Source organism: Thermobia domestica, chromosome 4 (genome assembly GCF_964235325.1).
Source record: "Thermobia domestica chromosome 4, izTheDome1.hap1.1, whole genome shotgun sequence".
Taxonomy (NCBI): Eukaryota; Metazoa; Arthropoda; class Insecta; order Zygentoma; family Lepismatidae; genus Thermobia; species Thermobia domestica.
Genome location: NC_137457.1, coordinates 281276804 through 281290032, shown reverse-complemented (window position 1 = coordinate 281290032; position 13229 = coordinate 281276804).

Genomic DNA, 13229 nt, shown 5'->3' with positions numbered 1-13229 from the left:
ACGTTAATCAATAGGTCCCGTCTCTTATAGCCTCGCTGCTGAAAGGGACGTTTAACTAAAATCAATTCAACTGATTAAATGGGACCAATTCCTCATGATGTACAATCACAATTGAAAATTATATTAGTAATTTCTCACACTACAGACTACTAAGGCAGTGGGGGGGGGGGAGTTAATGTTATTTAGAAGCAAACTTGAGTTCACCTTACTTTGATTTATAGTGGCGGATTGAGGATATGATCAAGAGAGGGGCTAAATCATAGTTTGCCGCTTCATAGCCCCCCTTGGATACTCCCTTTTATGTATATACACCAACAAACAACTGAAAGTTTAGAGCAGGCCTGAAGATGATCGAAGAGAGGTTTCAGGCCCCCTGGTCAACATCCTAGCTACTGCCTTGATCCTTTTATAAAACTACCACTCGCTAATTGGTAGTGGTCCCTTCACAGTGTTTCACGAAATAAATCTTGGGGTCCTAGTGGCTCTGTGGTAGAGCCCCCACGTCTAACGCGTTGGACCCTGGTTTGATTTCAGCTCTCGTAAAGTGGACTTTTGGTGGGCAATCGCTGTGAAGTGGTTACTCTCAAGGTTCTCCCGTTTTCTTCCACCTTCTTTATTAGCTCATTATCATCTATTTCATCGTCACCGTTTCCCTTGCTTTGATTTAAAATTGTGGGTCGTTAAATTAAAAAAAAAAAAAACTTTTCGTGCAAATATCCTAGTAGAATTGGTTAGGATCGTTGCATATAAAAAAGAACAATTAATAAAATTATATTATTTTGTTTTACGTACGATTTTTATGCCGGTTAGGCTATAGGAAACGGTGATGATGAGAAATGAATACAATTGTCCAATATATAAAGTGGGAGGAAACGGGAAACCGCGAGGAATCCCACTTAATGGTGTTTTCCCACTACACAGTCCACTTGGAGTGAATGCAACCAGGGACCCCATTCATCAGAGCTGAACGTTCTACCAGTGAGCCAATTCGACGCTGCATATAGAAAGGAATAAATAAACACATAACATTTTATTTGCGTATCTTGAAATGTAGAAAAAGAGCTGCAGATTTATTGTACGGATCCATACGTAAATTCATTTCATATTCATATTCATATCGTCTTTATTGCAGAAACTTCAGAGGACATCTAAAGCATTACAATCGTCAGATCTTAAAGTTACAGATTAAAATGCATATACAATATTTACAAAAGGAAAAAATTGGATACATAATATTTACAAATATGGATACAGAAAAAGAAAGAAAGAAAAAATATATAAAGATATAACTGTAATACATATCAATTGTAATTCCAATACAAAGAATAACGATCACAACACAATACAATAGATAACTACTCGTACTATACATGCCTATTTATTTCTCTCATAGTTCTTCAATTTTTCACTTTAATTGCTTTGTAATTTCGTAAAACTCTTCTATATCATATATTGGATTATCTAATAAGAGTGATTTGAGTTTACTTTTAAAAGTACCCACTTCGGTATCTCTCAGTGCTTTTGGGAGAGAGTTGAATAATTTTGCGGACGTGCCAATAAAACTCTTTCGTGTTTTGGTATAATTGTAATACACTGCAATTATATTATCTTTGTATCTTGTGTTATATGAATGATACCTGGAATGTTCAGGGAAGTTATCTCTATTCTCTTTTACATACATTAAACATTGAAAAACAAAAATAGCAGGAAGAGTCATTATTTTGAGTAGCTTGAAACTAGGTTTGCAGTGACTACGAGAAGGAAGACTACATAACAATCTGACAGCTTTCTTTTGCAGCTTTGAAAGCTTATAAATGTTACTAGATCCACCCCAAAGAATAGTACCATATGATAGAAAGCTGTGGATTTGGGCAAAGTAAACAATTCTTAAGATTTTCAAACTAACGCAACTTCTTAATTTTCTCAACATGTATATACCCTTTGTTACACTAGCTGCCGTGACTTCAATGTGATTATACCAGTTTAATTTTGAATCAAGTTCAAATCCCAAAAATTTAACTGTAGAATATTTTTCTATGTAATCTAGATTGTTATATGTAACATTAAGATCTTGTATTTTACTCAGGTTTAAACACAAAAGGTTTGCAGTACACCAATCCTCAACTACGGTTGTTATATTTTGGGTTAATTGTTCTTTTTCGATAATTGATTTAGAACTTACACAGACTCCAAAGTCATCAGCGAAAAGATAGCCTTTAGCGGGAATAGTAGCTACTTTGGGAAGGTCATTGATATAAATAAGGAATAAAATGGGACCCAGAACAGATCCCTGTGGTACCCCAGAACCCACTTGTAAGTATTTGGAGTTCGAATTATGGAATTCTACTTTTTGATATCTGTCTGATAAATATGATTTTATAAGGTTTAACGCATCATGTTGAAAACCGTAGTATTTTAATTTACTTAAAATAATCTTATGAGATACCGTGTCGAACGCTTTTGACAAGTCATAAAATCTAACTTTAGTAAAGTATTTACTTTCTAAACTGTCTAAAAGATCTTTAACTAAAGAAGTTGTTGCTTTAATTGTGCCTAATCCTTCTCTATACCCAAATTGGGAGCTACTAAACAATGAATTACTCTCAAAATATTTAACTATTTGATCATTGAGTAATATTTCAACAAGCTTGGCTACTACAGGGATTATAGATATAGGTCTATAGTTGTCACATTCTGAATTATTGCCCTTTTTGTGTACTGGAATTACTTTAACATATTTTAACATATCAGGAAATATCGACTCTAATATGCAACTGTTGACAATGTGTGTTAAAGGTTCAGCAATAAAATGTATGTCACTTTTAAGTATAATAGAATTAAGACCATATACATCACAGGTACTACTATTTTTCATCTTCAAAATTGCTTTTTCAACGTCCTTAACAGTTACTAATTTGAAGCTAAAAGTACAAGATGGTTGAGGAATAGAATTCAGATAATTATAAAAATTTCTACTAGGAGTTTTTGCCTTAATCTTCTTTACTATTTCATTTATTTTATTAATGAAAAAATCATTCAAATCTGTAGCGGTAATTGAAGTAGGTTCATTTTCATTTTTCCTAGTTAAATTGCATTCCCTTCTTACAATATTCCACATGGGCTTGCTTTTGTTTCCAGCATTATTTATTAGTGAGTCATTATTTTTTATCCTGGTCTCTTTGAATAACTTCCTAAATTGCTTTTTATATTTTATATGAAGTTCTTTAAATGACTTATCGCCAGTGCTTATGTAGAAATCATAATACGTGTTACATAGATCTTTAACTCGATCTAGTTCTATGCTTTTAACTTTGTTAGCTTTAGGCATCGTCGATTTGTCTTTTAATGGCTTTAAGGGAAATGCAGTCTCAGCTGCGTAAATCAATGAATTTAACAAAAACGTAATTTTAAAATCAATTGAAGGTTCTAAATACATATTGGTCCAATTAACGTTACTTAAAAGATGTCTGAAAGTAACTTTACTATCATCAGTGATGTTGCGTACCAGTTGCTTAGTATGAACTTGAGGAATAGAACTAGATTTTTTGTACCTGTCATTTTTCGTAACAATTAAATCTAAGCTACCTATTACTGGCCAATGGTCTGAAATCCAAGTTTTTATCACATAACAACCCATACTACTACTACTGTTAGTAACAATATTGTCTATGCAACTCCCTCCATTAGGTGGGTTAGGTCTAGTCACTTGTGTTGTTGATATGCTTAGGCCGAAAGAGGATATGACATTATTTAAGTCTTGGCACTCTATACTTTCTCTTTTTCTAAAATCAACGTTAAAATCAGCACACAGAAATATTCTACAATTGTATTTACAAACATATTCTAAGATGCAGCTTAACCTATCTAAAAATAAATCAAAATTCTTATTCTCTGTATTTGGTCTGTACAAGGAAATGATAATTACTTTTAAATTTACAAGGTATATAGCTGTTACTTCAAATTCCACCTCAACTGAAAATCCCGTAACACCATCTAATCTTTTATAATTTATACCATTTTTTACATAAATTAAACAGCCACCATGTTGTCGTGAGGGTCTACAGTAATAGTTTGCAATGTTGTAGCCGTTAACATTGTGAAGTTTAATCTCGTCATAATCAAGCCAGTGTTCTACCATACATATCACATCTAAACTTATATCCAAATCTTGTATAAAACTGGCTGCTGAGTGAAATTTATTGGAGAGACCTTGTACATTCCAATGCAAGATGCTAAACTTATTATTAAGTTCTATTTCATGCTCATTTAATTTTTTCTTGTCAAGATCTAATTGTTTGAGGTTCTTACTCTTTGTCTTTACTGACCGATCAGAGTTAAAACAAGCTGAGCCTATTTGATCGGTCATACAAGTTAGTTTTTTTGTAAGTTTACTGAAGCTTGCTCATCTAAAGATTCTTTAGGCCAACCAATTGGAATAATGTTACAAACAGTAGACATATTTGAAGTTATTGATTTGTTTACAATGTCAATGATCTTGTTAGTTACATACATTTTGCCTAATCTATTAAGATGGAGGCCATGTGAAGTATGATACCTTTTTCCTAATCTACTTATATCTACAAATGTAACATTGTTGAAATATTTACAAAGTTTGCGCATTTCTTCATTCGTTTTCTGCACTTCCAAGTTGTAGTTCTTTTTTTTCTTCAGTAAATCGACTTTATATCTTAATCATATTTGACGTGTGGGCTCGCATTTCTTTGTACAGATTTACTTTAAGACAGCTTCAGCGTATGTACACGATAAGAACTATTACGCGAAAGACATTATCCAAGCTGCGCTGGGTGGCCACTAAATGCCACAAATGCTATCTAGCCGAGTCAGGAAGGAACGAACAATCGTTGAGGTGATTTTAACGTCCCTTTCAGCATTAAGGCTATATGAGATGGTACCCACTGATAAACGTGCAATCTGAACCACATGAGCTCCTGCCGAGAATCGAACTCGGGTCGAGCGTAGTAATTGTACACGAGCCATGGCGAGGTGGTGCATCTACAGGGAGCGAGCGCGTAAGCGATAGGGATGCGCACGAGTCGAGTCGAGATTTAAGCCTGTCTCGACTCGTCTCGAAAAAATGTTGTCTCGACTCGTGCCTCGACTCGAAAATATGTTTCTGTCTCGACTCGTGTCTCGACTAGACTCGAATTCGAGTCGAGACAAAATATACGAGCTAAAAAATACACACACATCAGCCAGACCATTATGACTACCTACCTAATAGTTAGTATGTCCACCTTTTGGCACGAATAACAACAGCAACGCGTCTTGGCATGGTCGCAATGTTCCTCCGTGGGTCGCTGGAGAGAGTTGGCACCACATATGCACACACAGGCAGGGGCGGATCCAGGACCGACTTCTGGGGGGCCGTGGGTTGTCATACTGCTACTTTTAAGAGCTCCAAACTTTTGGATGGGTTTTATTTATATATAAAAAATAAGAAAGTTTTCTCTTCTGGGGGGAAAATCTCCCCCCTGGATCCGCCCCTGCACACAGGTCATCCAATTCCCGTAAATTCCGCGGAGGGGGTGAGGCGAACTCACGTCACGTTTAATCACATCCCAGATGTGATCGATTGGGTTCAGATCCGGAGAGTTTGGGGGCCAGCACATCACTTGGAACTCGCTCCTGTGTTCCTTGAACCACTGCATCATATTCCTGGCCTTGTGGCATGGTGCATTATCTTGTCGAAAAATGCCACTACCGATGGGAAACATGGCCGTCATGAAGGTGTGTACGTAGTCTGCAAGCAGCGTGCGATGCGCCTCGGCCATCATAGTGCCTTGCTCGAGCTCCACTAGACACATGGATGCTCACGTGAATGTTCCCCAGATAATAATTAAGCCGCAGCCAGTTTATCTCCGTCCCGCAGTACAAATGTCAAGGAGCTGTTCCCTTGGAACACGACGTATTCGCACCCTCACATCGTCATGATGAAGAAGATATCGGGATTCATCAGACAATGCAACGCTCTGCCATTGTGCCAAGGTCTAGTGGCGATGGTCACGTGTTCATTTCAGTTGTAGTTGCCGATGTCGTGGTGTTAACATTCGCCATTGTTAGGAGTGTTCGGTGCACTGTGTGTTCGGACTAGTGTTGTGAAGGCCTGTGAAAAAACGGAAATTTTGTGTAAAAAACAGTTTTTTTTACGGTTTTCCCGAGCTGGGGAAAAAACGGAAAATTTGGGTATTATCAGAATCATCATTTTTGTTAATCACAGAATAATATGTTAGATCAATGTATAATATGTTAATTAATATGTTAAATCAAATATATATTTCATAGATATATTCCTTGTTCTATGTAAAATTCCGGAAATTTTGAAACCATTAGAAAAAATCATTTGTTCAGATATATTGGCAAAAACAGGAAAATATAGTTTAAAAACTATTTGTTGGCCTGATGCTAGTAATCTTACTTGCTGTAACATGTCTGCAACATATATTCTACAGTTGTAAGTCGAAAATCCGAACTAATTGGGACCACAGGTAGTTCGGATTTTCAAATTGTTCGGATTTTCAAATTGTTCGGATTTTCGAAAATGACCAAGAAAATGTCATTTAGGCTTACATATACTGTACGGTATGTTCTTCTATCGATACAATGGTTATTCAGTACATACAGTAATTACAATACCGTACGTAAGGCTACTTACAATTAATGTTTCTGAAGAACCTGCTTGTACTCTAAATAACACTGTTCTTGTAAGTCACACTTAAAACTTATAGACCTAAGTAAAAATAAAAATAAAATACATGATAAACAATTACATATAAATGAACTTGTATTTTGAACAGACACAGCTATTCCTTACTGCACGAAATGCAGACTTCCTTTCTGAGCTCAGCACAAACAGCCTATTTGTATCTGAAACAAAAAAGATTTAGTTTTCATGTCCTTATTCCTAGGACACATTCGATATCATGCTTGCTCTGGAAGACTAGATGTTGAATCAATTACAGGTGACAATTCTTTTTGAATTCCAAGATTATTTCTGATACCAATAGACAAATTAGTCGGAAGGCTCTTCTTGAGGCGCTCCAGCCTGTAGGGTCAAGCTAACTGCAACCCCAGTTTTTTTTTTTTTTTGTTTTTTTGTTTTTTAGAAACTCAGAGCGGATGGCTGAGAATTTCATTTATGACCGTTTCTTCCTAGTATAGAGGCTCCCCTTATAGCCTTTATTTCGATGTTACCCTCGGTGTCACTCGTGTCACTTCCACTAATTTCATCATCGACTTCTGATTATACTTCAATATTGTCATCGGACTCACTAAAATTACCTTTAGAATCATAATCTTCTTCTAATATGTTCACTACAAAGTCTGTATATTTGCTTGAACCTGCACACACTTTTATCATCATGCAATTAAACAAATGTCCACGCAAAGTATCTAAAACGAATTTCGTCAAAAATTGAATTTTACATACGTAAATTCACAGGTGGGGTGCTGGAGAACCCCACCCCATGAATATATTCTCTTCTAAAACGAGACAATTTGCTTCACACCCACCACCGTGAATGTCATGATCCAAAATGAGAATACACGGAAGCACCAACCAATGTGCCTGAGAACAGAGCCACAATGGCGGTGAGTATATCGTCTGGGGTGCTCCAGCACCCCCTGTGTATTCCAGGGTTAAAACAACAGGTTTTAATTTTATTTTACACACATATACCGCACAAGTGAGTAAATTTGAGCAGCGAGAAATATATTAAGTGAAACTTCCGTTAGTTATTATTACAGACTAGCAGAATATCGTTCTTCGCACGAGGAGAATACGTTTCATTTTGGACACAAAGGGCACCAAAACTGTCACCAATGAACTTGTGGAGCCCCAAAACTATGAATTTGACATTAATATCGATAATTTTTAATTATTTTTACATGTCACCATCCCCCTTACAGTACTAATGGGGCTGAATTTGTGGATTTAAACGGCATCTTCTGTTCATCTCAGAGAGTATGGATTCGAGGCCATTTTCGATCATGTATATATATATACAGAGGCGGATCCAAGGGGGCTATAGGCCCCCCCTTCACACTCAAGTATACACTGCATAAAATGGGCTTCAATCCTGCTTTACACTGGATAAAACTGCAAACTATGGTTTAGCACCCTCCCTTGATCATATCCTGGATCCGCCACTATATATACTATATATAATGCTCAAAAAAATTAGGGGTTCAGCTGAAATATAACACAAGACCTTAAGATAGTGTATGAATAAGCTTGTGTTTGACTCATATATATCATACAAGAAGGAATGCTTTAAGATACACTAGAAAAATGGAGCACATACTGGTGTTGGGGCACGGAAAACCTTGTTCACATGGCTCATGACACAAGACGGTTATGTGTGCACCTCTCGAACTGCTCACAAACAGGCAAGGCAACAACACTGATTGTTCCTTAATACGCGTATGTCATATGATCACTTCGAATAGCCAATAGAGCCTCACACACCTGCGTGGCATGGATTCAATCAGATTACCGATGAGTTCTTGGAGGATGTTGCGCCACTCATCCAGCAGAGTGACTTCCAGCTCTGGAATGGTTGTTGGATTTACTGGCCTAGCGGCAATTTGTCTGCCAAGCATATCCCAGACATGCTCAATTGGAATGAGATTCGGAGAGCATGCTGGCCACTTCATCCGAGCGATACCCTCAGCATCCAGCATCTCTTCCACTAACTGAGCTCTGTGAGGACGAGTATTGTCATCCATGAAAAGGAACGAATCACCAATGGCACCAGCATAAGGAAGAACAAGTTTTCATGATCTCATTCCTATATCTGAGAGCCGTCAAAGAGCCATTTCGGATGATGTGGAGCTCAGTACGCTCACCAATGCTGATTCCTGTCCACACCATCAGTCCACCACCATGATACTGGGATCTTTCTCGCATAAACATGGGATTGTGTCGTGTTCTACAATCTCTCCAGATGAAAACACGTCGATTATCAGGCTCCACATTGAATCGAGACTCGTCAGAGAACAAAACATTGCCCCATTCATTGCGTCCCTACCCACGATATTCCTCCGCCTACGCTCTTCGATCAACACGGTGTCATGCAGTTAATGGAACGCACACCATAGGCCTACGTGCGGAGAGACCACCTTCTCGAAGGCGATTGCGGATCGTTTGAGTGGATATTGTGCGTCCTGTTGTTGTTCGGAAGGCTCGCGGGAGCAGAGTTGTATTCTGACGCCGGTTTCGACTGGCTGCTAACAAGAGATAACGATCGTCTCTGTCTTTGGTTGCTATCCTTGTCTTTTTCGAACATTTCTAGTTGTTTGAAATCGATTCCACAATCGGGAAATCACACTTTGTGCCACTCCTATGGCATGTGCCACCTCCCGCTATGACTGACCAGCTTCCAACCTGCCGATAGCTCGCCATGCCAACGATTCTGGCAAATCACGTTGTTGGGCAATTTCACTTCGTAGATTTGTGACGCACTAAACACAATGAGAACAAAGGTATCCTGGAGCTGGAATGTGTTTGCAGCGCCACACTACAAAATGATATCTGGTAGCGCCACGTCACTGATCACTTGCACAGATGTTCCAAAGGTTCGTTTGCACGTTGGGCCTTCATGATTTTAATCTGAACTGGAGAAGGCAAAGTGTTCTCACATTCGAAAGAAGTTTTACATGTGTTTTCATCTGATACCCTAATTTTTTGATCAATATATATATATATATATATATATATATATATATATATATATATATATATATATATATATATATATTAGCTAAATATACCCATTCTTCGCATGGAAGTCAAGGCCTGTGGAAGTATTACCCTCATTTCCGCGACTGCGAAAACTATGGATCTGAGACTAAAACGATCATTTTGGATTACTTTTACATGTCTCGGTATCCCCCCCCCCCCCGCTGACTCCCGGCCCGCATACGATTGTAGCTGAATTTGCAAGTGATCGCTAATAAAAGTGTCACCATTCATCTCAGCGACCGCGAAAATTATGGATTTGACACTAATATTGGTAATTTTGGATTACTTTTGCATCTCTCGGTTCCTTCCCCCCCCCCCCCCGCTGATTCTCGGCCCGCATACAATGGTACCGAATTTGCAAATCATCGCTAATGGAAGTGTCACCATTGTTCTCAGCGATCGCCAAAACTATGGATTTGACACCAATATCAGTCATTTTGTATTACTTTTACATGTTTCGGTATCCCCCCGCTGACTCCCGGCCCACATACAATTGTAGCTGAATTTGCAAATCATCGCTAATGGAAGTGTCACTATTGATCTCAGCGACCGCGAAAACTATGGATTTGACACTAATATCGGTCATTGTGGATTACTTTTATATGTCTCGATATCTCAACTCTCCCTCCCCCCGGTGACCCCTGGCGCGGTGCCGCAAAGCATGAATTTGGAAATTAATGCGATCGGGGTTTCACCATGAATTTCAGCGACCGCGAAAAGTATGAATTCAACACTAATATCGGTTATTTTCTACTACTTTTACATGTCCCGGTAAACGATCCCTGAGACCCCCCTGGTTCGAATTTTGACAAAGTCGTTTAACTCTGGTCTGGAGCCTGGACCAAGGTATTCGTGATTAAAATTTGGTAACTCTCGGTCAATTTGTCTGGTTGCCAAGACGGTTCCGGTAAATGCCCCCCTGAGACCCCCTGGTTCGAAATTTGAAAACAACTTTTCGTCTTGGTCTGGGGCCTAGGCCAAGGTACTCCTGACCAAAATTTGGGAACTCTCGATCCACTCGTCTGGTCCCCAGCCTGCACACAGACAGGAAAACACAAACAAACTCTTTTATTTTATTTATATTAGACAGCTGAATATACCCATTCTTTGCATGGGGGCAGTATTTGAAGACAACGTCGGTTGAAGTATTACCATTCATTTCTGCGACCGCAAAAACTATGAATCTGACACTAATATCGATCATTTTGGATTATTTTTACATGTCTCAGTATTCCCCTGCTGACTCCCGGCCCGCATCAATTATAGCTGAATTTGCAACTCATCGCAAATGGAAGTGTCACCATTACTTTTAGTGTATTACTTTTACATGTCTCGGAATCCAACCAGGGGGTCTCAGGGGGGCGTTTACAGGGGTATGTAAAAGTGGTAGGAAATGGCCGATATTACTGTCGAATTCATAGTTTTCACGGTCGCTGAAATCAATGGTAAAACTCTGATCGCATTAACTTCCAAATTCACCTTATTCGGCCCGGGGGTCACCGGGGGCGGATACCGCCCCCCTGAGACCCCGCTAACTCCCGGCCCGCATACGATTGTAGCTGAATTTGCAAGTCATCGCTAATGAAACTGTCACCATTGATCTCAGCGACCTCGAAAACTATGGAATTGACTCTAATATCGGTCATTTTGGATTATTTTTACATGTCTCAGTATTCCCCTGCTGACTCCCGGCCCGCATCAATTATAACTGAATTTGCAACTCATCGCAAATGGAAGTGTCACCATCGGTATTAGAGACCGCGGAAACTATGGATTTGACACTAATATCGGTCATTTTGGATTACTTTTACATGTCTCGGTATCCCCCTCTCCCGCTGACTCCCGGCCCGCATGCAATTGTAGCTGAATTTGCATATGGAATTATCTCCAATTATCGCTAATGGAATTGTCACCATTGATTGCAGCGACCGCGAAAACTATGGATTTGACACTAATATCGGTCATTTTGGATTACTTTTAATTGTCTTGGTATCCAACTCTCCCCCCTCCGGTCATCCCCGGCCCGAATAGGGTGAATTTGGAAGTTAATGTGATCAGAGTTTCACCATTGATTTCAGCGACCGCGAAAGCTATGAATTCGACAGTAATATCGGCCATTTTCTACCACTGTTACATGTCCCTGTAAGCGCCCCCTGAGATCCCCTGGTTCGAATTTTGAAAAAAAAAGATTCGTCTTGATCTGGGGCCTGGGCTAAGGTACCCCTGACCAAAATTTGGTAACTCTCGGTCCACTCGTCTGGTCCCCAGGCCTCATAGAGACAGACAAACACACAAACAAACTATTTATTTTATTTATATTAGACTAGATAGATTCTTGCAAATTATGCCAGATTTCCATATTATCTTTCCGAACTAATTTTAAAGACCCGCTCCTACTTATCTTTATATATATACAGTATATCTATATTTATATCTATCTATATCTATATATGTATATAACAAACGTAGGAATTACCCCCTAAATAACGCTCCTGGAGGACCCCGTTCTCAAAAATTTTGCTGGAGAAACATTTGTAGAAACTTCAGTTTTCGTGCCGAACGATTACCGAGACCTGGTGAAAAAAAAAACTCCTTTAGCGATCGAATTAAAAAATAGTTCTCCTCAGGTTAGTATTCACTGAGAATATTTTTATAAAATTTAAATTTGATTGGTAAATCAGTGGATTTTGAATACATCCAATCGTATCCACTGAGTTGCGAAATTGTGTACCTCCAGACATGGGCGGCCGAAGAAAATTTTCTAGGGGGGCATCTTCAATGTTTGCTATATTAGTCTGGCATTTCATGTGCATGGTTTGTTATATTACGTATACATTTTCGTGAGCCAGGGAGATTCATACTTATCAAACACGGAGATTATGAAGGAGCAGATCTACTGTACAAAATATAATAAAAACATCTCTTTCGGATTTCAGTCCAACCTCGAGACGGAAACATAAGAGATAGGCTTTTTGTTTTTAAACAAGATAACGTGCCTAGCGAATGCTTTACATTGTGAAGAATATATTAGTGAAAATTAAACGAATATACTTTTACAACTTAATATACATATTACTAAATGTTGAGCTCCCCGTTGCTACTGTATGTGGTTAGCATATGCGCCTTTCTCGAACGAGGTTTGATTCATGGTAGGAGCTCATGTGTTTCAAATCCGACGTTAAACCGTGCGTTCACGTCTTGTAGAGCTTTGCTCCTGAAAACGACGCTAAACTATAATGTAATTTAATATTACTAAATATTTAAAAATAATGACTTATCAAAATGACGTCAATTTGGCAGTCATCAAATTCATTTTATACTTTCACTTAATCCAGTGGATACTAATATAGCAATTACAAGACAAACGCGCATATAAATACTCAGAAACAAGTACATACACACGTACACATACACAAATATGAATACTTCAAATCTATTTACATGTGGTGGACTCCGCTGCATCAAGCAC